At 34.9% G+C, this 24,240-nt stretch overlaps 2 pseudogenes; both read left to right on the top strand.

Annotated features, from left to right (window-relative positions):
• Positions 1-6,927, top strand: part of LOC131856463 (ATPase family AAA domain-containing protein At1g05910-like) — an 84,437-nt pseudogene extending 77,510 nt beyond the window's left edge.
• A 576-nt stretch (positions 6,928-7,503) lies between these two features.
• LOC131856462 (ATPase family AAA domain-containing protein At1g05910-like) lies at positions 7,504-22,868 on the top strand (annotated as a pseudogene).
• The last annotated feature ends 1,372 nt before the right edge of the window (positions 22,869-24,240 follow it).

The raw sequence follows: 24,240 nt of genomic DNA, 5'->3' as shown, positions 1-24,240 counted from the left end.
ATCTCTAGTGTCTACCCCTCTTCCTACTCCTCCCACTGCATCTCTTCAGGATCATTTTGAGGATGATTCTGATGATGTTGTTGATGATCCACCATCTCCACTTCCACTTGCTCCACCTTAGATGGGGCTCACTTTACTGTTGAGGCAACAGGATCTATGACTGCTGATCCTTCAGATACTCATCGCACCCGTTCTCATACAGTGGGTTCTAGTCTTTTGAGTCATGCCATTTCAGATTATCCTTAGAATTTTTCAGAGGCAACAGGACACCCTGAGTGGGATTGTGCTATGGAGGAGTATTCTTCTTTGATGAGGAATAATACTTGGGATCTTTGTCCTCTTTCTAAGGGCAGAAAGATGGTTCAGTGTCGATGGTTGTATCACACCAAGTATGTTGTTGATGGTTCGATTGATAAGTATAAATCACATCTTGTTGCGAAGGGTTTCTCACAAGTTGAGAGTATTGATTACTCCAAGACATTTGCCTTTGTCACCAAGATGAACTCTATTAACTTTGTACTATCCCTTGCAGCTTCTAGGGGATGGCCCATTTTTTAGATGGATGTGAAGAGTTCTTTCTTGTATGGAGACCTAAAAGAGGAAATCTATATGGAGCAACCTCAGGGATTTGTGCAGGATAGTTCTTTGGTTTACAGACTTCGGCGTTCATTGTATGGTCTCAAACATGCCCCTCAAACTTGGTATGAGAAGATGGACTCTTTCTTGCTCTCCACTGGTTTTACATGTTGTCATTCTGATCACACACTGTACATTCAGCATCTTGAGGTTGAGATCATGATTCTTATGCTATATGTTGATGATCTCCTCATCACAGGTAGCTCATCCTCTATAATTCAACATGTTCAACGAACCTTGATGGACTAGTTTGAAATGACAGATCTCAATCTTTTGTACTATTTTCTTGGTCTTTAGGTGATTCAGTCTTTTGATGGGATCTCCATTTACCAGCAGAAGTATGCTCTTGACACACTTCAGCGCTTTTGCATGCTTGATTGAAATCTTTCCCCCACTCCTTTTCAATTAGGGGTTGTTTTGAATACTACCTGCCCCACTCCTTCAGTAGATTCTATAGTTTACATGCAGTTGGTTGGTAGTTTGTTGTACCTGACACACACTCGTCTTGACCTTTCCTTTGCAGTTGGCCTTGTCTCTCAATTCTCCCATGATCCTCATGAGAGTCATTGGCAAGTTGCCAAACATATTTTGTGGTACATTCGGGGCACTATTTCTCATGGCATTCACTACACATTAGGGGAACCTCACATTGTTGGCTACACTAACTTAGATTGGGCTGGTGATGTCAATGATTGAAAGTTTACTTATGGTTTTGTTTTTTTGTCTTGGCTCTGGTCCTATCACATGGTCTTGCAAGGAGTAGACTGCTCATGCATTATCATCTATAGAGGCTAAGTATCAAACTACTATGCTCGCAAATCAGAAGATCTTATGGCTTCGATAGTTGATGACTGAGTTTGGTTTTCCTCTTGATAGTCCCAGTATTCTTCGGCGTAACAATCAGAGTGCTATTCACATTTCTCGCAACCTAGTGGAGCATCAGCAGATGAATCACATTGAGCTTCACATGCATTTCATCCGCCAGTTGATTTGGGATGGTTCTCTCATTTTGGAGTACATTGCCACTACCAAGTAGGTTGCAGACATCTTCACGAAACCTTTTGCATCATTGCGCTCTCTTCAGTTGCACTCTATGTTTGGTGTGAAGGAAGTTATCCTTGGGGGGTATTTATGAGGCCTTCCTTCTTTCATATTTCTTTCAACATGTCCTTTTATCTCTTTTTGGAGAGGAGTTTTTTCCCACTGGGTTTTCTCCTTTTTCTCTATTTGATAGAGATTTCCTTGTATTTGGGTACCTGATCAAGCCTTGTTGTCGGGACCCATCTTTCCTGCTTTCGGTAACTGTTCTAGGTTTTAGCTTCTCCCTAAGTCTAGCTTAAGGGGGGGTGTTAGAGTAATCGGGTCTTTACTTGATTAATTAAACGATATTTATTTAATTAATTAAGTTTTCCTTTATCTCTTTTACACTTAAGCTAACATTAGGTTCATAATAATTAATTCTTTTATTAATTATTATGTGCAAGCCTAGGGTTTTCCCTTTTAGGGTTTTTTCACCTATTAGAGGTTGAATTCTTTTCTTTTGTATTATTATTCTATTACACATTTTTTTGAATACAAAGCTCTCATATTCTTGAGCATTTTCCTGTGTTTATGATTTTTTTTGTTGCTTCCTTGCTTTGCTTCACCTTGTAAAAGGTTTATTCAGCTTGTAGAGATTATTTGGGCTCCTGTGGTGTTGTATTTCTCAACTCTCACACTATTTATTTCTATTTATATATTATAGTTATCATAATGAATAAAACCAAACTTCCTTACCTTGTCCAACAATGAAAAGATATAGGAAGTTATAATATTAAAATATTTATATGAATATTTTTAACTTATTTTGGTGCACCTTAATATAAATAGATTTTAATTGTAATGTATTGGGGTGGTGTCACATTAATTGTGTGTTTCCTTACTTAATATATATTTTATTTTTCTTTATGATTTATTTTTACATGTACAGAATATTGGTTTAGGGTATTGAGAATGAAAAATTCATTAGAATCTTCAATTGCAAACCATGTGAGATGTGGAAGTCAAAATATTATGATACTTTAATGAGCACACAAAATGTGTTTATCTCCATATGCTTGTATACTTATGTATTTGTCACAATGAAAGATTAATATTTGGGAGTTATTATAATATAAATTGGCAGTAGAATCAATGTAAAACACTAACCATGCGAGATGTAGAAGTCAAAGGATTGTGATACTTTGATGAGCACACAAAATGTGTTTATCTTGGTATGCTTGTAAAGTTATGCATTATTTACATTAAATGATTAATATTTAGGAGTCACCTAATTTAATAGAAATTGTTGTTTGAAAGTATGTAGAATTATTTTCTTATTCGATTCATTTTGGTGTGACTCGCCCACATCTTCATCTCTTAGAGTTGATTTTTAATGAGATGCTAGAATATATGTAGATTTCATGTGATTATTTCATTTTATATTGTTATGACTTATTTTCTATGTGAGTGATATTTATCTCAATAATCTCATTTATATTTAATGGTCTATTATTTAAGGGTTATCTTACTTAAGTTCATAATGATCAATAAGTCATTTTGAATTTGTATCATTTTTGGGGTCTTTACCTTTCAATAAATAGAAGTATATTTTGTAGTTGATTTATCATGATCAGTTTTAATTTTTTCTTCCTAATTCATGTTAGGAATGTGATTTTGTTGTGTCCATGGGTTGGCATGATATATTTGTTTTGTGGTATTATGAGGATTGTCCTCAAACTTTGCAATTTTGAAGTTATTAATAGATATGGTCACTTAGAAATCACAACATTGTAATTTGATATTAAGATTTCTAAAAAAGCGCATCTCTTTAATTTCTTGTGTGAGTCAAAGATTAAAGACCAATACTATGACTTATAGATTCACCTTCTACATAAACCAAGGCCCTTCCTTAAACACATTATCTTTCTCAAATTCCAACTAAAACACAATATATATAAAAACCTCATACCAAGAAAATCACCTCCAAATTCAAACCAATCAATTTTTTCTCTCTATATATATAGATACAATTTAGCAATAATAGCTATCTTCCTAGATTAGAGTCAACGAATTCTTATGAAATACATATGTTACTAATCTCATCTAAGATTTCCACATTAACATTACCAACTATTTTTAACATTAAATTTTTATCCCCTTTAACTTACCATAAAGATGGCCTCCCCATTTCAATTGTTTTCTCCCTCTCCAACCCATTCAACTGTAAAACTAGTTTTATTCTTTTTTTCTCAATGTATGAGGACAATTAATATAATATATACAATAATATTATAAAAATACATATAATCTTCTAAATGGGATAATTCTCAAGTAAATAAAATAATCTAAACTTTTATATATATATATATATATATAATCTTTAATAAAAAATCACAATTCTTAAGATTTTAAAGTAAAATATTTTTAAATTAAAATATATAAAATTATATATTAATCATATATATTTTAAATATTTTTATACTCTTAATATTAAAATCCTACCTTTGTGTAGATTTAGAAAGAAATAAATATTATTAGATTAACAATGAAAATTAATTGAATTCAATAATAGTACGAGGTTGTGTTGGTATTCCGTAATTAATGTAAGAAACTGGCTTCTTTCTTGCCTTTTTCATGGACTAATATAGAGGGTTAGAGGATATGTCTTAACAAGAACAAAAAAAAAAAGGAAAAAAGGTCGTTGTCTCTAGCTACTTTATTTTTTATGAGCTATGGGTGGAAAAGCGTCAACCTTCCCTTCAACCACAAAATCCAGTGGGGAGTCACAAAAACAGAAACAGAAGAAGAAGAAGAAGAATTCGCAAAAGAGAGCCCTGCGCAGGAGGCGGAATCTCAACAATAGCCTGTAGATGTATCATGACAAGCATAAGCATGACCATAGTCCCAAGCTCAAGAAAAGGTACCTTGTATCGGTGTCTCACCTCGCTGAAATGTAGCAGCACACAACTATTGTACGCAATGCAGCTTATTTAAGTGTAAGTAAGTCAATCTCTTACACTGTGTCTTTGTTTTGATCGCAGCTGGCAAATCTAACTAGTGACATGTAGAGAAATAATTAGTTTTGTTCTTGAGATGGTATTTCACTCCTTGTGTGTTGTGTTTTAGTTTGCCCCGATTTGCCACCATATTTCTCCTTGTATTTTTATGGTAATTGTATATATTTTTCTAATGTATGTGAAAATGCACGCTGTTTAGAATGAAAAAAGTCTCTTTTGCCAAAGGATGTTTCCTTGTGTCATAATCTTTTTTCTATTTGTATGGGTTTATGATTTATCACTCTTATGTATTTGGAACTCAGATTTAGATGTTTTTATAGTGTATGCAAAAACCCCTTCTATTTTTTTTTTAATACCAAGAGGACATATAGTTCTGGTTGTATCCAATTTTCAATTTGCTTGGGTTTATCATCGAGGACCTAAACCCACAAGAATTGAACACTTACCTTCTGGTGATTGCTCCAACTTGTACTCTATAGTTTTGTTGATGGTTTTAATTTTCACAATGGCTTAGGTTTTGTTATGGAATATAACTGAGGTCTTATTTATGAATTTGGAGGGGGTAGGGTTGTATAGTTCAAAGCAACATAAGGTAAATGGAAAAAAAATCATCTTGTGGATTTCTTGCATTAGTGTACTCTCATACATCAAAATGGTGTCTTGTTTAGTGGTGACCATAAAAACCTGATATCTTGTTTGGTGGTGAACTAGTATAGGAGTTCTTCTCCTAATTTTCTATTTAGATGTTTATGAAGTTATTTGATTGCCCATGAACCTGAAGTTTGCAAGATATATAACATTTTTTCAGCTTTACATAGGGTAGAATAGTTCCCTTCTCTAGGGGCATTCGTTGTTATATTCTTAAGCCTTAACAACTTTAGTTGATATCATAGTTAAGGAACACTTATTGTAAAGACATGTCAATATTGTTGCTACCAATGCAGTGTTTGTAGCCAATTGAAGAAAGAAATCCTATAAATGTAAACCAAATTCTTTGTTAGTGGTGGACATTATTACAATTGCTTGGATTATATATCTACATGTGAATTTGCCCCTAATGTCCTGGGATGGTGGTTCTAGATAAAAGATATTGGTGAGGCAATTCTTATAGAATCAAGGGATTGTGTTCCTTAACATCCAAGGTCAAAGTATGGAACAATGAAGAAGAATGAAGAAAAAGATCTTGGCTATTTGTTCTGAATTGGATGTAGATTTTAGTTTGGCTAGAATCCAGTGCATTCTGGCCTACTACTTATATGTCACTAAGATGCTGGTTTACTTAGTAGAGAGAGTTGAAAAACTTGGAATAGAAAAAAGTTTGACAAACCCAAAAAAACTTCAAAGACTTAGCAGACCCAAAGAAGTTCTAATTTCAAAAACTCACCAAATTTTCTGAAGATAGGAATTTAGAGGAATTAATTAATTGAAGACCTTTAGAAGAATAGGGAATAATCAATTTATTTATTTAAGAAGAATAAATAAATTTGTTAAAATATTATTGAAAAGCATGCATACTACTGAATTTAAGAAAAATATTGTAGAGCTCAAAAGGTGTTCGTTACACATCATGGATTAAAAAGCTAGTTCATTGCATATCAAGTTTAAGTTTCAATATAAATAAAAATTACAAATTATAATTTCAATGTTTAGAATGTATAAAATTTATTCTAATTAAAGCTTCAAAAAAGCTTTGTGGGTGTACTTAAAATGGATGGTAGTGTTGTAGCTTAATATCAAGGAACAATATCATTGTCCACAAGAGTCTTAAGCCTGGGATCATGATGTGAATCCAACGAATGCCCTATTGATGGCTTGCCTTCTGCTCGTAAATGCTGCATCATAATTTAAATGTTCAAAATCAATAAATTTGTTTTGACTAAACTTTATCATTCAACAACCATGTAGGAAAGATCAAACATCAAATAATCAAGAATATATGCAGAAAAAGAATTAAGGTCAGAACCAAGTAAGAGCATAAAATTATTTTGTTATAGCAGCATTTAGGTCAAAGATAAATCTATGAATATGATAGACTTATAGAAATATATATGCTACAGTAATGTTGGCAGCACTTAATGACCTTTGTAAGTTATATACATGTTTTCATTTATAATATATGATAAGGAATTTGTTTAATAATCTATTTGGAATTCAGAGATACGGATTGCAAAATGGGAACGCCGATCAGCCTTTCGAGTTCATGAGAGGTGAAGATGGTTTTCAGCAGTTCTCTACACAAGTTGTAGTCCATTGAAGTTAATGAATTACAACAGTTGTCTGATATGTGCTTTATATTTTTTGTTACCAATCTTAGATTCTATGCTCAACAACTTAGTCAACTTTAGTACTAAAGCTCCATAATTTGCTTATGTAAGTTTTAAACTGAGTCTAATTACTTATTAGTTTGAGTATACTAGTGATCTTCAGCATTTTACTTAGCAGAGATGAATATGTATGCTGATTTAAATAATAAATCATTTTTTACTTTGAAAAAATTCTTCCCTTCTCATTGATATGTGTTTTTTGAGTCAAGGATACTTGAGACTTTTGTTTATTACAATACATCCATCATTCTATGCTTTGTTGTGTAGATCATTGTGTATTTCTCATTTTTCTTGTAAAAGCCTCTATATTATTTTGATTTCTTTTCTTGGGTGCATAAAACTGTTGGTCCTTCAAATCAAACACAGAACATGAACATGCAGGTAACTAATAGAGTTCTCAGCTGCTCTTGTCAAATATGTACACATATTTCATGATTAAATTTGTATGTTGAAGTTTCTTATACTGACATTCATATACATCCACTCCACGTCATTCCACAAGAAAGATGACAAATTCTGTCAATTTAGAGGATTATGAAACCAATAACACAGACACTGAGGATGCGGATCTGATGGTAGGATTTTCTCCAATCTCCATTGTTTTTGTTTTTTGTGAAGATATAACTTCTCTTTCCCTATACTTTGTTTCATAATATTATAAGTTTAGGTATCAATGGTTGTAGACACAAACATATCGCCTAGCTACTATTAAATTTGAGAATAACCCTAGTCAGGATGAGTAGTCGAGTCCAATGCAAGAGAAGAGGAGAAGAGATTTTGTATCTTTACCATGGAGAGAAGGACTTTGGCCTCGAAAATCAACCATCCAACATTCTTCTCAATATTCTGAAGACTAGGAATACTCAGAGGAGGAAGATGATAGAAATGAAGGGGAGGCTAGGGATGGAGGAGAGGAAGATGAAGAAGATGAAGTTGAGGAAAAGGGTGAGTAGGGTAAAGAACAAGAAGGAAGGAGATAGTATTCTCTCTGAAATTGCACTGAGGCGAGGAGGTTTTCTCCTAAAAAAAGAAGAAAAGCAATGACTACAGTCTCCACCATGTAAAGTATTGTATAAAGGATTGAGAATAAAAAATGCACATGACGTTAGATGAGGTGTCTCAAGGGAAGAAAAACATCGTCCTGGACAAAGAATTGATGATTCAGATGATTCTCTTCTTGTGGATGAGATGGATTAGGGTCTTGTTGGTTCATTATCATGGATGCATGTTGGAAATAGAAACTTTGGTCAGCAATGGGTTTGTGACGGAATTGATATGCATAACGCAACTGCTTGGGGTTTGAAAGTTGCAGCATTTGGATGGGGACACCAAGGTGATACGTTTGGTTATGGAGGGGTAGGTGCACAACCTATTGAGCCTAGTTCAAAAGGTGGAGTGACATTCAAACCTTGCAGGTTGATGAAACAGTGAGTTTTGATGATATTGGAGGGCTTTTTGACCACATTGATATATTGAAAGAAATGGTTGTTTTCCCTCTTCTCTATCCTAATTTCTTTGCAAATTATCACATCTCTCCTCCAAGGGGAGTCTTATTGTGTGGTCCTCCAAGAACTAGAAAAACTTTAATTGCAAGGGGTTTAGCATGTGCAACTTCCAAGGCAGGACATAAAGTAAACTTTTACAAGGGAGCTAATGTGCTCAGCAAGTGGATTGTGGAAGTTGAGTAGTAGCTGAAATTACTTTTTTAAGAAGTGCAAAGGAACCAATCATCCATAATATTTTTTGATGAAATAGATGGTCTTTCCCAAGTGAGGTCTAGTAAACAAGAACAAATTCACAATTATATTGTATCTGCGCTTCTTGCTCTAATGGATGGTCTAAACTCTAGAGGTCAAGTAGTACTTATTGGAGCAACAAAGAGGATTGATGCTATTGATGGAACTCTTCGCCAACCTAGTCGGTTTGATCGTGAATTATTATTTTCCTTACCTGATTGTAAAGCACGAGCTGAGATATTAAAGATCCACACAAGAAAGTGGAAGAATCCTTTATCAGAGGAATTAAGAATGGAATTAGCAGCCGCTTGTGTGGGGTATTGTGGTACTGATTTAAAATCTTTGTGCATAGAAGCTCAAATTAATGCTTTTCATGAGAAATATCCTCAAGTATAAACTAGTGATGATAATTTTGTCATAGATTTTACTTCTGTGAAAGTAGAGAAGCATGATTCTTGGAAGCTATGTCTACTATTACTCCTGCTGCCCATAGAGGTGCAACAGTATAGTCAAGGCCATTGTCCCTAGTAATAGCTCCACTCTTACAAGGACATCTAAAAATAATCAGTGATTATATTTATGAGATCTTCTACGTAGTGGCCAAGGGTGACTAAAAAGATTCGTTGAATGACAGTTCTCACAATCTTGCCAAGTTACTTGGATTTCCCTATGGTTCTTCCATTCTGTTTGTTTACAAACCGAGACTTCTAATTTGTGGGAAGGAGGGTGTTGGCTTGGTATGGTTAGAAAATTCTTTTATAGATGTTTTCATGTCATAACATGAGTCTGTTTTTTAAAACTTTTGAATTGGTTGGCTTGTAAGCTATCTAAATTTTTGAAGGATACTATATTTGTACTTTTCTTGCCAGGATAACATTGGCCCTACAGTTTTACATGAATTAGAGAGGTTCCCTATGCATTGTCTTGGACTTCCATCACTTTTGTCTGACCCAAGTGCTCGGACCCCTAAGGAAGCACTAGTACACATTGTGGGAGAAACAAGGATGACTACTCCTTCTATCTTATATCTGCCTCAACTTCAACTTGGGTGGGAGACGGTGTGTATATCATTACATTAATACACTTGATACTTTTAACATTCTATGCATTTGGGATTTCCTGTGATATATTTGAAATCATTTTGTTTTTATTGCTAGAGATTCCTAAAATGACTACATATCTGATTTTGTTTGTTTCACTGAGCTTCATAGGCCCATGATCATCTAAGAGTTATTCTACTAGCTATACTAGAATAATTACCATCAAACCTTCCTTTATTACTTCTTGCAACCTCCCATGTGCCCTCTGATGAATTGGATGGAGAAGCTACATCCTTGTTTGGTCGTCGCTATATGTATGTATCAATGACATCATTGTTGTATTTTTTGTATTTTCCCTGCTTAGTTTGTTCAAGATTATGCTTGGGCATGTCAATCATGTTAGGCCCAATATGGAAAGCTAATGTACTGAGAGGGGAGGGGTGAATCAGTACTCCAAAACTTTTCTTAAACAATATCTTTAATGTTATGCATAAACCAAATAGTGCAATAACATAAAATAAAGTTAAAACTAATAGATAACAATCATACATGATTCACTCCATAACACATATATTTTGGTCACACAGAAACTCTTGGTTAGAGAGAAAAACTACGATGGGGATGGCACCCACAACTTCACTACTACAATAATAAAGAGTGCTCGGTTAGAGCTACATGTTTAGCTATTTCTGATAGCTTACCCTGTTAGAAGTAACAAGATCTATTAGATCTACCTTGCTAAAGGATTTTACAACACTTAATCTAAATGTTGCACCTGGTTAGAGGCTTTACAATTTATATGATTAGAGTCTTTTACCCTGTTAAAGCTTTCTCTCTCAACTTCACAATATTACAATAAAATCATTACAAATATCTACAACTTTACATCTGAAATGTTATAGAAGATTCTATGTGCTCATAATAGATTACCTTACTTATAGCATACCTCAATAACCCATATGGTAACTCAGTAAACCCTTCTATTTACTCTGTTCTTCAACTGTTCTCTGAAAACCTTCTCGGTGACCTCTGTGTCTTTGTAGCAGTCTTCTTACATGCATTTATACACACTTAACTCATGCTGTATAAATAGATCTCTTATGACGGTGATCCAATTCATTACTTCGATCTTATAAACATGATTTATTGAATGAGTGATCATGCAAAATATTTCATTGGTTAGATGACCTCGTAATCATACACAATCTTCTAGTGCAATTTCCAATGTGATAATGATTAGATGTGCCTCGATCTTGTAACACATTTTCATATGCATGTCCAGGTTCAATGTATCTGGTAACATGTTTCACTCGGTGAATATCAACTTGGTGTGTCATCTTTGCTGCTCGGTAGACATAAAAAGATACTCGGTAGATAGCTCGGTGTATACTGCGTTGTGTGACTATTTTCTTCTGTAACCGACTAGACTGTGCATACCGACTTCTTTGTGTATACCGACTGCATGATTCGGTAGTGTTAACCGACTAGAGTATATAGTATAACTTTGACATGAAACTAATGACAATCTGATAAGTAGTAACGATCTCCCCTTTTGACATTAGTTGAGATGGTTGACAAAAACTAGTTTCAAAGTTATAATGCAAAAAAAAAATCTATATACTTTGCAAAATGACTATACTGACAGTATATACAATAGTCAATGAATATTCAGATTTACTCCCCTTGTCAATATACTATACATAACTTTGATTTTGCGTGCTTGGTGATCTCTTTTGTGTGCTTTGCTTATTGTTTTGTATACTACTCGGTTCATTGCTCTTGGATACTCTGCTTGCTCTGCTTAGTCTGCTTACTCTACTCGGTATACTCCCCCTGTATACAATACTCTGAATACTGTATCAAAATTGTATCACTCTCCAAATATATTGTATCACTCCCCCTATATAGTATCACTCCCCCTTTTTGACAAACATCAAAAACTTAATTTCCATCTGGGGGTGGTAACTGATCAAAAATAGATTTGTACTTGTTCTGGGCGTCAGTGAGAGCAACAAAGAGTGCATCCTTTACACTATCCATTAAAGAATTTTGCACTTGAATATCAACTAATAGTGATATTAAGCCATCAAGAGTGCTTCCCCCTTGTGTAGTAGACATGTATGTGGCTCGGTTGATCTACTCTTGGACTGATGAAAGATGAGGAAGGAATAATGTCTGAAGTGTCATTATGTCCATCCTAATCTTGTGTTCTTCATTTCTTAGGTCCAATTGTTGAGCCATGAGTTGTTGTAACCTTGTATTAAAATTCTGAATTGAATTTGGCTCTGTGGTCAACTTATTTGAGAGATCGGTGATCTCTTTTTCAGTTGTCTTTGTTTTATTCTTAATGTCTTTAATGAATGAAGAAAATTTACAGAGTTTCTGAAATAAATAATGAATGTGCTTGAGTTGAGGAGTCAACTCAACAATAAATTTGACAAGTTTGACTTTGCCAATAGCTAAATCTTTCTTTACCTCTTCTATCTTTTTTGCAGTGAGCTCTTTGTCTTTCAGCTTTCTCAAATACTCAGATGCATCAACTCCGGATGTTTCTATTTGATTAAGAAGTTCATCCAGTTGAATATGGATGGCTGCATCGGTTGACACTGTAGCTGTAGGTAGCATATCTGATAGCAGTGTCTTCACCTTCTGAAGTACTTTATTCTTCTTTTGTATGGCCATCAATTTTTCCTGTTTGGCCTTTGCTTTGCATAGTTCACCAAAATCAATGAGTGCTTGCCCCTTTAATTTTGATATATCCACATTGGGCAACACTATTGGTTTAGACAAATCAACTTTGAAACTATGCTTTTTCACTTTCTTCTCTTTACCTTTGGCCGGTTGTACCAAGACAATAGCTTGTGAGGCTTGCTGACCCTCAGTAGGTTGCTCGGTAGAGGAAACACTTTGGTCGGTTCCTATAGCCATTGTGGTGTCTTTTGGTGTCTCGGTACTGGGTGTCTCAGCTACAACATTTTCAGTGCTCGAAGGTGCTTGTGAGATCTGTTATAGAGTTGTATCTTCTCCTGCTGTAGACTTGTGACCTTCGGTGCCTTGTGTTGTATCCTAAGGAGTTTCGGTAGAGACAGGTTGCTTGACCAATGGATAAGGCTGAACTTGTTCTAAAACAGATTCACTAGATACAAGTTTTGCATATGTAGTGCCTTCTATCATTTCCTACTCCGGTGCTTCAGTATCCATGACATCTTCATCTTTTTGAATGGTGTCCGCAGGGTGTTTTTCGGTAGCATCAGGACCTTGCTCGGTGACATCAGGATCATGCTTGGTGACATCAATAATTTCAACTATAGCTTGTTCACCAACATCCTTGATTTTGAAGATTTCCTGCCACTTTGCTTTTGTCTCATTTTCTATGTCAATATATAGCCCATTCATCAGTTTTAAGGCTCTTTATTTGACAAGAAACTTAGAAATGTAGGTTGTCAAATGTTCCTTAATTTCTGCTACTAACATATCAGGAAAGAGATGGACTAGACTTCTTTCTCTAATTTGTTTCTCTGAGTCCATTGCATACTTCCACCTATTATCAATATGCAAGTAAAGTTCATTTGGAAGTGACTTGACTAGTTCCAATGGAGCTAACTGGAACTTTAGAAGTGTGCAGATGACAACTTCTTCAATTTGTCTCTTCTCATCATTATTTCTAGTCTCATACTTGACATATCTAAATGAACCTAATCCTCCATATTCTTTCAGAGTAGTACAAAAGTTTTCAACACTATGTATATTTACCTTCTTGCTCTTGACAATCTGGGATTTGTTTGCATCTTCAAATCTGTATCACTAGACTCTTTTGCCAAAATGAGTCTCCGAGTAGATTTCTTGTATGTCTTTGTTACCTTGGGAATAGTAGCACTCTTTTGTTTCTTACTCGGTGATGCTCCAGATGCTCTTGTGTTAGGTCTCTTTGTTGGAGGTGGTGTCGGTAGGGCCTTTGAAGTGTCCAGTTTCTTTCTTTTCAACACTTTACCCTTAGGCAATTTGGTGCTCAATGTTATTGCTGCCTCTTGAGCTTCAGATTCCTCTTCAGTGATGGCAAGAGTGCCTTTGACAAGTGTGGAGGAAGAGTCTTCTCCGAATTTCTTAGATAATGCCTTAATCATCTTTGTAGCCTTTCTTGTAGCTTTGGGTACTACAATGCTCATTTTTACCTTTTCCTTAACTTCTTCATAAGTTCTATATCTCAGCTCGGTAGCATGCCTTGGTAATGTAAGATATGCATCAATTTGTTGTTGTGTGATGTCAAAGTCAATCTTGTAACCCATAGGTGGCAAAGATTGAGTCATTGGTTCCACAACATTTACATAATAGTAATCGGTGTCTACCTCAAAGCATATATCATCTTTATATTTCTCTACCAGCTGGGGTGGGATTTGGTACTTGTTGTGCATCTTCTCTTGAAATTTACTAAAGTAATCATCCATTATATCATTGAAATTATCTCCTAACTTCTTGATGAAGTCATTAATCTAATGGGTGATTGGTCGGTGTAGCTCCTATTAGTGAACAAATTTTGCTCTTTGCATTTAAATGATTAATTTTAGGACTCTATTACCTTCTTTTAAGAACAAATGGTTCACTAAACAGTTGCGTCGGCATTTGTTCTGTCACCTCCCTCTGAATTTTTGCCTAGGTACAGCTCCCTATCTAGATTTTTCATAAAGTATGTTTTTGTTTTTTTTATATTTATATCCAAATGAAAGCTTTTAACCAGAAAGTGTATAAGGCCACCTATATCATTCTTGGATGAAAGGCTATAACTTTCCTCATATCTCATAAATAATGGAAACTGTCTTCTTAATTTTCAAAATATGTAATTACAGTAACTGAAACAAAGTTCAATATACTTCTTCCAAATAAAGACAAACAGATTCAGAGAAAATGAATCCACCCACAAACATGAATCTTTTCCAAAGTAAACAACACATTCAAAGGAAAGAACATCAGAGTGGTAATGAAAAACTGCAATGAAATAATCAAATATTGTTTCTTGATCGGATAAACATATGCAAAGACATGTTATCTATTCGGATTCAAAATGCACAGATCTTTCTTCTCCCCAAAAACAATATCACCAGATTTCATATATATATATATATATATATATATATATATATATATATATATATATATATATATATATATATATATCTTTATGTAATCAAAGACATAATGATACATCTGCTAATCTTTTTCCACCACAGATTTCAACCATCTGATTCCTCCTTTGATTAGGAATAAGAAAATACAAAAACAAACACATGTTCCAGTTTTTTTTAAAATCAGTTACTAAAAATCTAACCCTTTTACCATCGATCCTACTTAATTTATAGTCTAAATGGGGGGGGTCTCCCTAAAAACTCAACCACTCCCTGATAAAACAATTACGAAACCAACAGAAAATATTTTGGGACAATTGTCCCAAAGTTTTTGCATAACTATGAAAAATGTTTTATTTTTAAAAATAAAGAAAACAAGCCCAAAGCAGATGCATTATGTTATATCTCATCATCACCCTCTTCTTCATCTTCGCGAGCGTCATGAGCAGCCGTGAGTTCTTGGATCATTGATTGGCTTGGGACTTTCATTGCATTAAGCTTTGCCTTTTCCACCTCTTTATTCCACCTGTGTTGCACCATTTTATCTGAGTGCTTCAGCAGCTGATCATTCCCAATGAATACCATAGATTCGATACTAGCCACTTTGGTTATATCCTCTGGCGTGAAACTACTCCTAACTCTGATCTTCTCCATGTTCAACCGAAATGACTTGACTACTTCCTGTGTACTTGCCCTGCAAATTCCTAGTTCCCATGATCAGGATTAACCACTTTATTATCTTTGACAATACTGCTCTGCAAATCCTGGAGTTCATAGACGGAGGTTTTCACATCCGTAATTACCGACTAAAAGGTGAGCACCCGCCACATGATAGTTTTCTTAAGCACGAAAAGTTGGCATTCATCAGATACCAGCTTAATTGAATGTTCTGTCAGAAATCTGGTAGTTCTGTACTCTTCGATTTTGGTAAACAGAGGCAGGACATTTTGCCATTTATGCTCTTCTTTCTCCCATGGTACAAGTTGATTTTGAATTTCAGAAATCAGGCCCTGTACCTCATCACACAACTTCTAGGAGTTGGTAATGTATTTTTCACCATCTTTGATTACTTGTTCAATCCATTTTTCAACCACTTCAGCGATGCTCTTAGCCCGTTGAAATTGATTCATCAACCTCTTGTTTTCTGGAGAAGTTGGGTCAAAATTCTCAGTGGCATGGGATATTGGCATTGCTCCAAGGCAACCGATGCTATCGATGAGCTGAGCCAAAACACTTATATGTCTTTTAAGTTCTCTTTTCTCCCGTCCATCCTTCTCTGACCGGGTAAGCATCTTCTTCGCTGATACTTGGAAAAAATGGTTATCTGTATCCCTACTCATCTTTCCCAACTCTACTTTTGTTATCTTGAAATCATCAGAACCGACCTCTTTGTTCTCATCCTTCAGTTTGTAAGAAGCAATTTCTGTCGTCCATTTACCGGTTTCCTCATCATTGTTTAGGTGCGCGGTGGTCTTGAACCTCTTTGGCTTTGGATTCTTCTCAGAGTACTTGGCAACCATCTCCTGAATTGGAATGGTCATAGGAAGAGAGCTCCTTTTCCTATTCACTGAGGTTGTTAACCATTTAAGAGCCGCAGCAGAATGAGAAGTTCCTTCAATCATCTTTGTGGGTGGCATCATAGCCACAGTGACCGTTTGGGAGTCTAGAGAATAAGCAACTTCACCATCCAAATCTTCAATTTCAAAGATCTGAGCTTCAAGCACGGCATCTTTGGCTCCCATATCCTTGACCTGGTCCATCCTCTTCTAGGCGACACTACATGATTGAGTATGCTGAGGGGTATTGAAATCCAAAGTTGGGCTAGGTCTGCGTCTAGGCTAAGCTGACTTGATTTCCTTACCTGCACAAATAGGAGCACTGTTAGAAGGACGTTTTGGTGAAGACATACTTCTCATAGAAAGAGGCTTGGCCTCTGGCTTCATTGCTTTCTTCTTGGCCACCCATGCCACTGTTCTGTCTACAACTCATTCGGTTCTTGATTGAATGTCATCATTTTCCTCTTCATCCCAATTAATTGGGGGCATTTCAGTCTCTGTGTTGGCTAAATACCCTGGTTCAAACAGTTCAAGATAATCTTCTTCAAGCCCTTTAATATCTATCTTTATTTGCAAAGAAATAACCTGTTCTAGCACCAGTCTCATATTTTCTCTTTTGAAGACTTCAAGTTCATCTGAATAGTCTTCCCAGAAATCTTCTAACTGTGGCGTGGGAAGATAAGGCATTAAACCAAGGCTCCAAGAAAATCCTTTGTTGTCAAACCCTTTTCTTTCAGCATACAGAGAGAAATTAAAATTTCTAAGGTCTGCTCCTATACTTAGTGCATCAGACATTGAATTACAGGATAACACTGCCAAATGTATTGGAAAATGACCTTCCCACTTATCCTTAGGTTGTGCCTTCTTGACCATGGAAGTCAGATGTCTGCATACTTCTGCTAGGACAAAACAATCAAAACAGAAATGTGGAAGCTTGAAGAGTTCCTCTTCAAAGCCTCCCACTCGTATATAGCAAAAGCGTGGAAAATGGATGTAAAAGATTCCAAACTTCTTAATCAAAGCCTACGCATCATCTAAAATCCATTTGGCTTTTGTACCTTTCAGTTCATGACACATATCACCTAGGAATGCATTATATACCCTTCTGAAATCTTGTAGGGCATTGTCCTTTTGTAGCATTGGATAAAACTCATACATCGGAACATCATCCTCAGTGGGCTGCTTGGGTATGTCGGTTAACTCCTTAACACAGGCCAGACAATACAAAAGATATGAGGACATGAAGAAGTATTGTTGAAATTGCTTGGCTAGACTCAACTGCTCTTTCATCGAATCAGCAATTAACTCTGCCCAATCCAGATATTGTTTTCCTCCAGAACTAATTGTACATAGCAATATATCCAATCGTCAAAGCTATAAGCTTCGGCAAAACCTCTGGCTCGATGCAACCAAAGCATTACATCATGGATATGTGGCAACATGTGGTTCTTGTTAGGATTTTTAGGCAGTCTAGAACCACCTCTTTGAGGGACTTTCAACCAGTACTTCACCACATTATTCCTGTGTCCAGCTCTATCTGCATTGAACTCACTAATTGACTGAGCAGGAAAGAAATTAGAAAACTAATAATCTGGTATTTTGAACACCGAAGCAATCACTTCGCAGTTAATGGCGAGAAGGGTTTCGCCATTATCTCTTTTAATAGTTTCAGATACAGGGTCATATCTGGCAATACACTCCCGAACAAGCTCTGGACAAGGAATTGTTGGAGGAAAAGCTGCAACTTCTAAAAGTCCACTACTCAAAATCTCTATACAAAAAGACTTATCAACACCCCTGAACACCCTTTCTTTCAAATCTTCAAGGTTCTCACCCTTCAGGTCAATATCACTAACTATGGCTTCTGTGGACACCATGCTAAAGATGTTTCCAAACAAATGCAGGGTGGACTTCATGATTTCAAAACAAGAAACCCAAACTTGATTGCAGTGAAACCAAACCTCTGTATGAGAGAAAATGCAAGGGAAAACACTGGAGAAAATAAGGAAACACTCACCTTCACAGCTGTATAATCGGACGACGGCTAGCGGCAAGAAAAACTCCTATCCAGGGACAATATAAACACAAATCCAGCAGCAAGAGCAAACACAAAACACAAATGATTTTCATACCTTATAAAGAAAGGTAATAATGCAGACACATTAAATGCAATGATTTCACAATTTCATTCTGAACACGGCAAATTGATAGATTAGACCTCTGCATGCATGCATTGAATGCATGGCGGCGTACTTTAAGAAACTGCCAGTTCCTGCAACGTTCACTTACTCCGAAAAAACCAAAGAACAACATCACTTTACAATATGGTTCTGCCTCTCCGTATTTGGTAATAAATGCACTTCTCAAAACATTAGAAACTGCGGGACCCACCAGCATCAAAACTGTGTGAACATCTTGAACCAACTTCTTGAGTGTTCAAGTAGTTCAAGATGTACGCCGCATCAAACTGTTGACCACTTTGCCATGTTGGACACGTTGAACATATTTGAACCCTTTGAACTTAGTTCAACAAGTTCAACACAAATGTTATGTCACCGAACAAGAAAAAGTTTATTAAAGAGCCACTGCAAAAACTTAGAGAAAATGTTAGTACGAAGAACCTTTTCTGAACACTTCGGAACCTATTGAACCTAAATGAACATCTTGAACCTAGTTCTGAATGGTTCGACATGTTCAAGGAGTACAAAGAATTGTTTGAACTTGAACGAAAATGACTAGAGAAAGGACTTGAACCAAGGCAATATGGTATGAACTAGGACTCCAACATAAAAAAGGAAATTATGACCCATTCTCGGCATGAAGAATAAATGACGTAGTAACAGCTCCCAAACTACTTTACCAACTGATGGAAAGAATTTTTCAAAGTAGAAAAACATGCATACAAGAAGTGAACCAAACTTTAGTGTATTTGCCAAGTTGTTCTTCTTTGGCTTCCTTATTGTGTTCAAATTCTCAAACAGGTTCTTCAGTAATACTTCACATAAGTCAACTTTCATTCCCTTTTTCACAATTTTATAAGCTAAGTCAACTGTTGCACAGGGTACACTATTTTCCCTTGCTAATTGGAAGAAATAGTAACCAATTACTCTAATAGCAAACTTAAGTTCTGCATCAGTGACATTGTTCAGTTTCAGTCCTCTGTAATCAGATTCTACTCTAGTTAAACTGATTAATTCCTTCTGTGATATCATCTTTTGTGCTTGGGCATGATCATAGATAGGATAACTGTTGATCACATGAATGATTTCCTTGGTGATTTTTAATGGTTGTTCTTCTAGCCACATGAAATCATCATGAACTCTGCTCAGAACAAACTTGACCCACTGGGGTTTGAACACACGGGGATAGGTTAGGGCTTCAGTTAATCCCTTGATTTTTATATGCTCGTACTTGCTATCCATTTTACCATTGGTACATAGCTTATCATATGTGTCTTTAATTTCAACATGACCAAGTTCTTCAACACGACATTTGGTGAAGAATCTCACATCTTCAACTAACAAGACTCGATTCGGGATGAGTGAAAAGGTGGTTTTGTCATCCGGTTTAGATGCGACTTTAGGAGTCAAAGAGTATTTCAGTGAGGGCTTCTCTACATTCTTGACAACTATGGGATCTTGGATCTTGGGTGCCATTTGTAAATTTTAGATAAAACTTAGCAAACTATCCTTAGGGTTTGACGATTTACAAATGGCAGACGCTTCACACTCAGCAAATAATAGCAATTTGTTAAGATCGGTAAAATAGCTTAACAGTCTGATGAGATTGATGTAAATACCTTGGATTTGCTTTGAATGAGGTTTGATCACCTTGATTCGCTCTGCTCTGCTCTCTTGAAAATTTGGTGAACGAAAATGACCGCGAAAATGCTTTTAAGTACACAAAATACCTTATCAGGCTCCATGTGGGTTAGGTTGAAAACATTAAATGCACTTGGTTCCTCTTTAACCAATTTACTCTCTTTTCTCGTTTTAACCAAGTAACCAAGTTTCCTTCATTTACCGACTTGACAGGCTTCCTGTATACACCGACTTGACAGGTTTCCTGTAAAGTGCTCTAAAAGACTTTGATAGAATTTCAAACTTAATAATACATCTTAACTATGCAAATTATGAATTTTGTACATAATAGAATAGGAACTGTTATGATTTTAGCCTTTAGAGAATGCAGTCCCTTCATACCTTTACTAATTAATTTGGAATAGGTGCACCTAACTCGGTAGGTAAGGTGCTTTCTTCATTTGAGACAACTTCCTTCTTTTTCCAAATCATCTTCAATTTTTCTTTTATTTCCTCAATGTCTTTTCTAGGTTGATCTCTACAATCTCCAACCAAGTGTCCAACTTTGTGACAATGAAAACATGCCATACCAAGATTTCTCCATGATCTTCGATTGTTCATTCCAAACCTTGTAAAACAGGTGGCACTTATATGTCCATATCTTCCACAACATTCACACCATATCCTTGTATTGTAATCCCATGGTACTGCAGAATATTGTTGGTAAGGATCCGTGTAAGTTCGATAACCTCTAGCATTTGCTCGGTGTGTATACCACATATAGTTCTTTTGCTTAATCTTGCACTTCTCGGTACTATGCCCATATCTATTGCAGTTTTTACAAAACCCTTTGAATTTTGCCTTCTGATAATTGTTAACAGACTTTGTCCTACATTGATTAGAAAGTTCAAGTTCACAAGAGGTGAAGATGGTTTTCAACGATTCCCTCCACAAGTTGTTGTTCATTGAAGTTAATGAATTACAACAGTTGTCTGATATGTGTTTTATATTTTTTGTTACCAGTCTTAGCTTCTATACTCGGCAACTTAGTCAAGTTTAGTACTAAAGCTCTATAATTTTCTTATTTAAGTTTTAAACTGTCTAATTTCTTCTTAGTTTGAGTAAGCTAGTGTTCTTCAGCATTTTACTTGGCAGAGATGAATATGTATGCTGATTTAAATAATATGAGAACTTACATTTTCATTAATTCTTTCAAATTATAGCCATATTAGACAATTCATTCAATACACCCCTTTGTCTGATTCTCCATGCAAACGTCAATACAAAGTTTCAAAACCCTTTGTAAATGACCCTGAATTTCCTTTTATAGAAACAAGGGAGCAACAACAGCTTCAAGTCGATTTGCAACATGTGAAGACTCAACATCAATATCACAAACTCAACTCAAATTTACATCGCCATCATAGGTCGGATTAGCGATTTGTAAAGTTCATCGTTTGATGTAACACTCTACACTATAATATAAATAAACTCCGTGAAAGTTGAGAACTAACAGAAAAAAGTTCGTTGCCTCGTTCAAAGCGCCCAATATTAATGTTGTGGTGTATAAGATGCTTTCTTAAAAATGTACTAAACTCTCTTAAAACTGTACCCATTCATCATTATATAAGTTCACAGCATTTCGGAGTTTTTCCCAAGGAAAAAGGAAAATGGCATTAAAGAGAGAGTATGCGTATTTCTTTGCGGTAATGATGGGTATTTCTATCTAGATACCTTAGGTTGTCAAAAAAAACAAGCAAATAAAAGCAAAACATTTAAAGGGATCCATTTATTCAAGAGTATTTAAAGCTATACTCTTATATCTAAGCATTACATCATGCATTCTTGTCTATGAGTAAGCAATAACTCTCAATTATGTCTAATGAGTTAAAAAAGTGAATTAGTCTTTGTAATAATAACTCTTATTATGTCTAATGAGTTAAAAGTGAATTAGTCTTTGTAATAATAACTCTCATTATGTATGTATTTATATTAGGTATGGTTAATTTAAAAAAGATTAAAATATTTTGTGCATGTATCAACAAATTCAGTTACATGAATAATTATATCATTTTATATTATGGATTATATTTACTTATTTCATTCACGTTTCAACGATCCAACACTCCTTTTCGAAAATAATATTATTTTTTTCACAACTGTTTACTGAAAAATTATTAGTTACAAGAGAGGAATCTCCTAAGTTCTAAAGCATTAGGATTTTATCGCAGGGGTAGTCGAGAAATTCTCTATAAGAGGCATTCTGAAAAATCTACTAAACTACTTAAAACTGTATCAATTGGTCATTATGTAAATTGACAGCATTTCGGAGGTTTTACTAACAACAATGGCCTTACAGAAACAATATGATTATTTCTTTGCGGTAATGATGGGAATGGCGATGCTAATGGCGGCTGCAATATGTTTGCTCTTTAACTAGAAGGTTCATTTTTATATTCAATCCCACCTCTTCTGTTCCAGACAAAATTCAATGCACGTAATTTACCATAACGATGGCCTCGCCATTCACGTTCTATTCTAACTGTTTTCTCCCTTCATCGTTCAGCTTCGTTTTCGTCTGAACTTCGTATACGTTTGGAATTGATGGGAATATGTTAGTTGCTTCGTTTAAAGCGCCCACTATTAATGTCGTGGTCTGCGTCTTATTCATCATTCCCAATTTTCCACTACGCTCGCATCTCCACGCCCGCATCTGCAATCATCTTTTCATTGGTGTAAATGGAAGATGTCATTTTTCGTTATAGAATTTTTAAGTTGAAGTGATCCAACAACAAAAAAGAAAAATAAAAATTTTCATGTGATTTAATTTCTAGGAAAAAAATTATTTTTAATAGTTTAAAACAAGTTTTGCTAGTATCAAATTTAGTTGTGTAGTAGGTTAGTAGAGAATTAAATTTCCATCCAGATTTAAAGTAAAATTATGGCAATGAATCATTTTAGAGTCTATTATGTAAAATTTAATACATTTATGTGCATATTTTTTTCCCTATTTTTATTAATATATGAATTTACATTATTGAGATGATAATGTTTATCTAAATAAATTTGAGGATCTTGTTAAGTGAAGGTCATGTTCTCCTCATTCAAATTTCAAGTAAACCAATTCAATAGTTTATGAAAAAATAATCAAATATAACAAACAAATGTGTAATATATCTATTTGTCACTACTTATAAAGACTTTGACATGATAGTGAATACTCATTTCTTTTCTTTGAATTATAATGTGTAAAAAGAAAATAAAATCTCTCAATGATTAATAAGTTAAAATGAATCAAAGTGTGTTCTTATACATCTTACACTATAATATGAAATGTTTTATATTTGAAATTGGCATACAATGTTTAGTTTGTGGGATATATTGTAGGCTCAATTTCACTTTAAAATTTTAAAAAGATGAGACACTATGAAACAATGACAATATAAATAGATGATAAATATATAATCAAAATTGATACATAAGAATATGTGAACATAAAATAAGTCTAAATTCTAAAAATGATTAATTATTGTATATAAAAGATTGTCAGAAAAATACAATACATACAAATTTTCAATATTATATTTTACCTCTATTTTAATTTAGATATAAACTTTAAAAACTTCTCCCAAAATAATATTATTTTTCGTAACTGTATAAGCATTGTTGTTTTATTGCAAGGGGCGTGCAGAAATTCTCTGTAAGAAGCTTGCTGAAAAAACTACTAAGCTTTATTAAAACTGTATCAATTGGTCCTTATATAAGTTGACAGCAATACGGAGGTTTTCCGGACGAAAATGGCACTAGAAAGAGAATACGAGTATTTCTTTGCGGCAATGATGGGAATGGCGATGGTCATGGCAGCAAAATTTAAATGCATATGATATATTTAATTTTCATGAGCTTGTTACCTCCATTTTAACTTACATATTAACTTACAATATTCAAATTAAAATATTGATCAAACTTAAAATAAAATATTTTATATTTC

The sequence above is a fragment of the Cryptomeria japonica genome, chromosome 7 (genome assembly GCF_030272615.1).
Source record: "Cryptomeria japonica chromosome 7, Sugi_1.0, whole genome shotgun sequence".
NCBI classification, from domain to species: domain Eukaryota; kingdom Viridiplantae; phylum Streptophyta; class Pinopsida; order Cupressales; family Cupressaceae; genus Cryptomeria; species Cryptomeria japonica.
The sequence above is the reverse complement of the archived record's forward strand: the minus strand, read 5'-3'. Positions and strand labels throughout refer to the sequence as shown.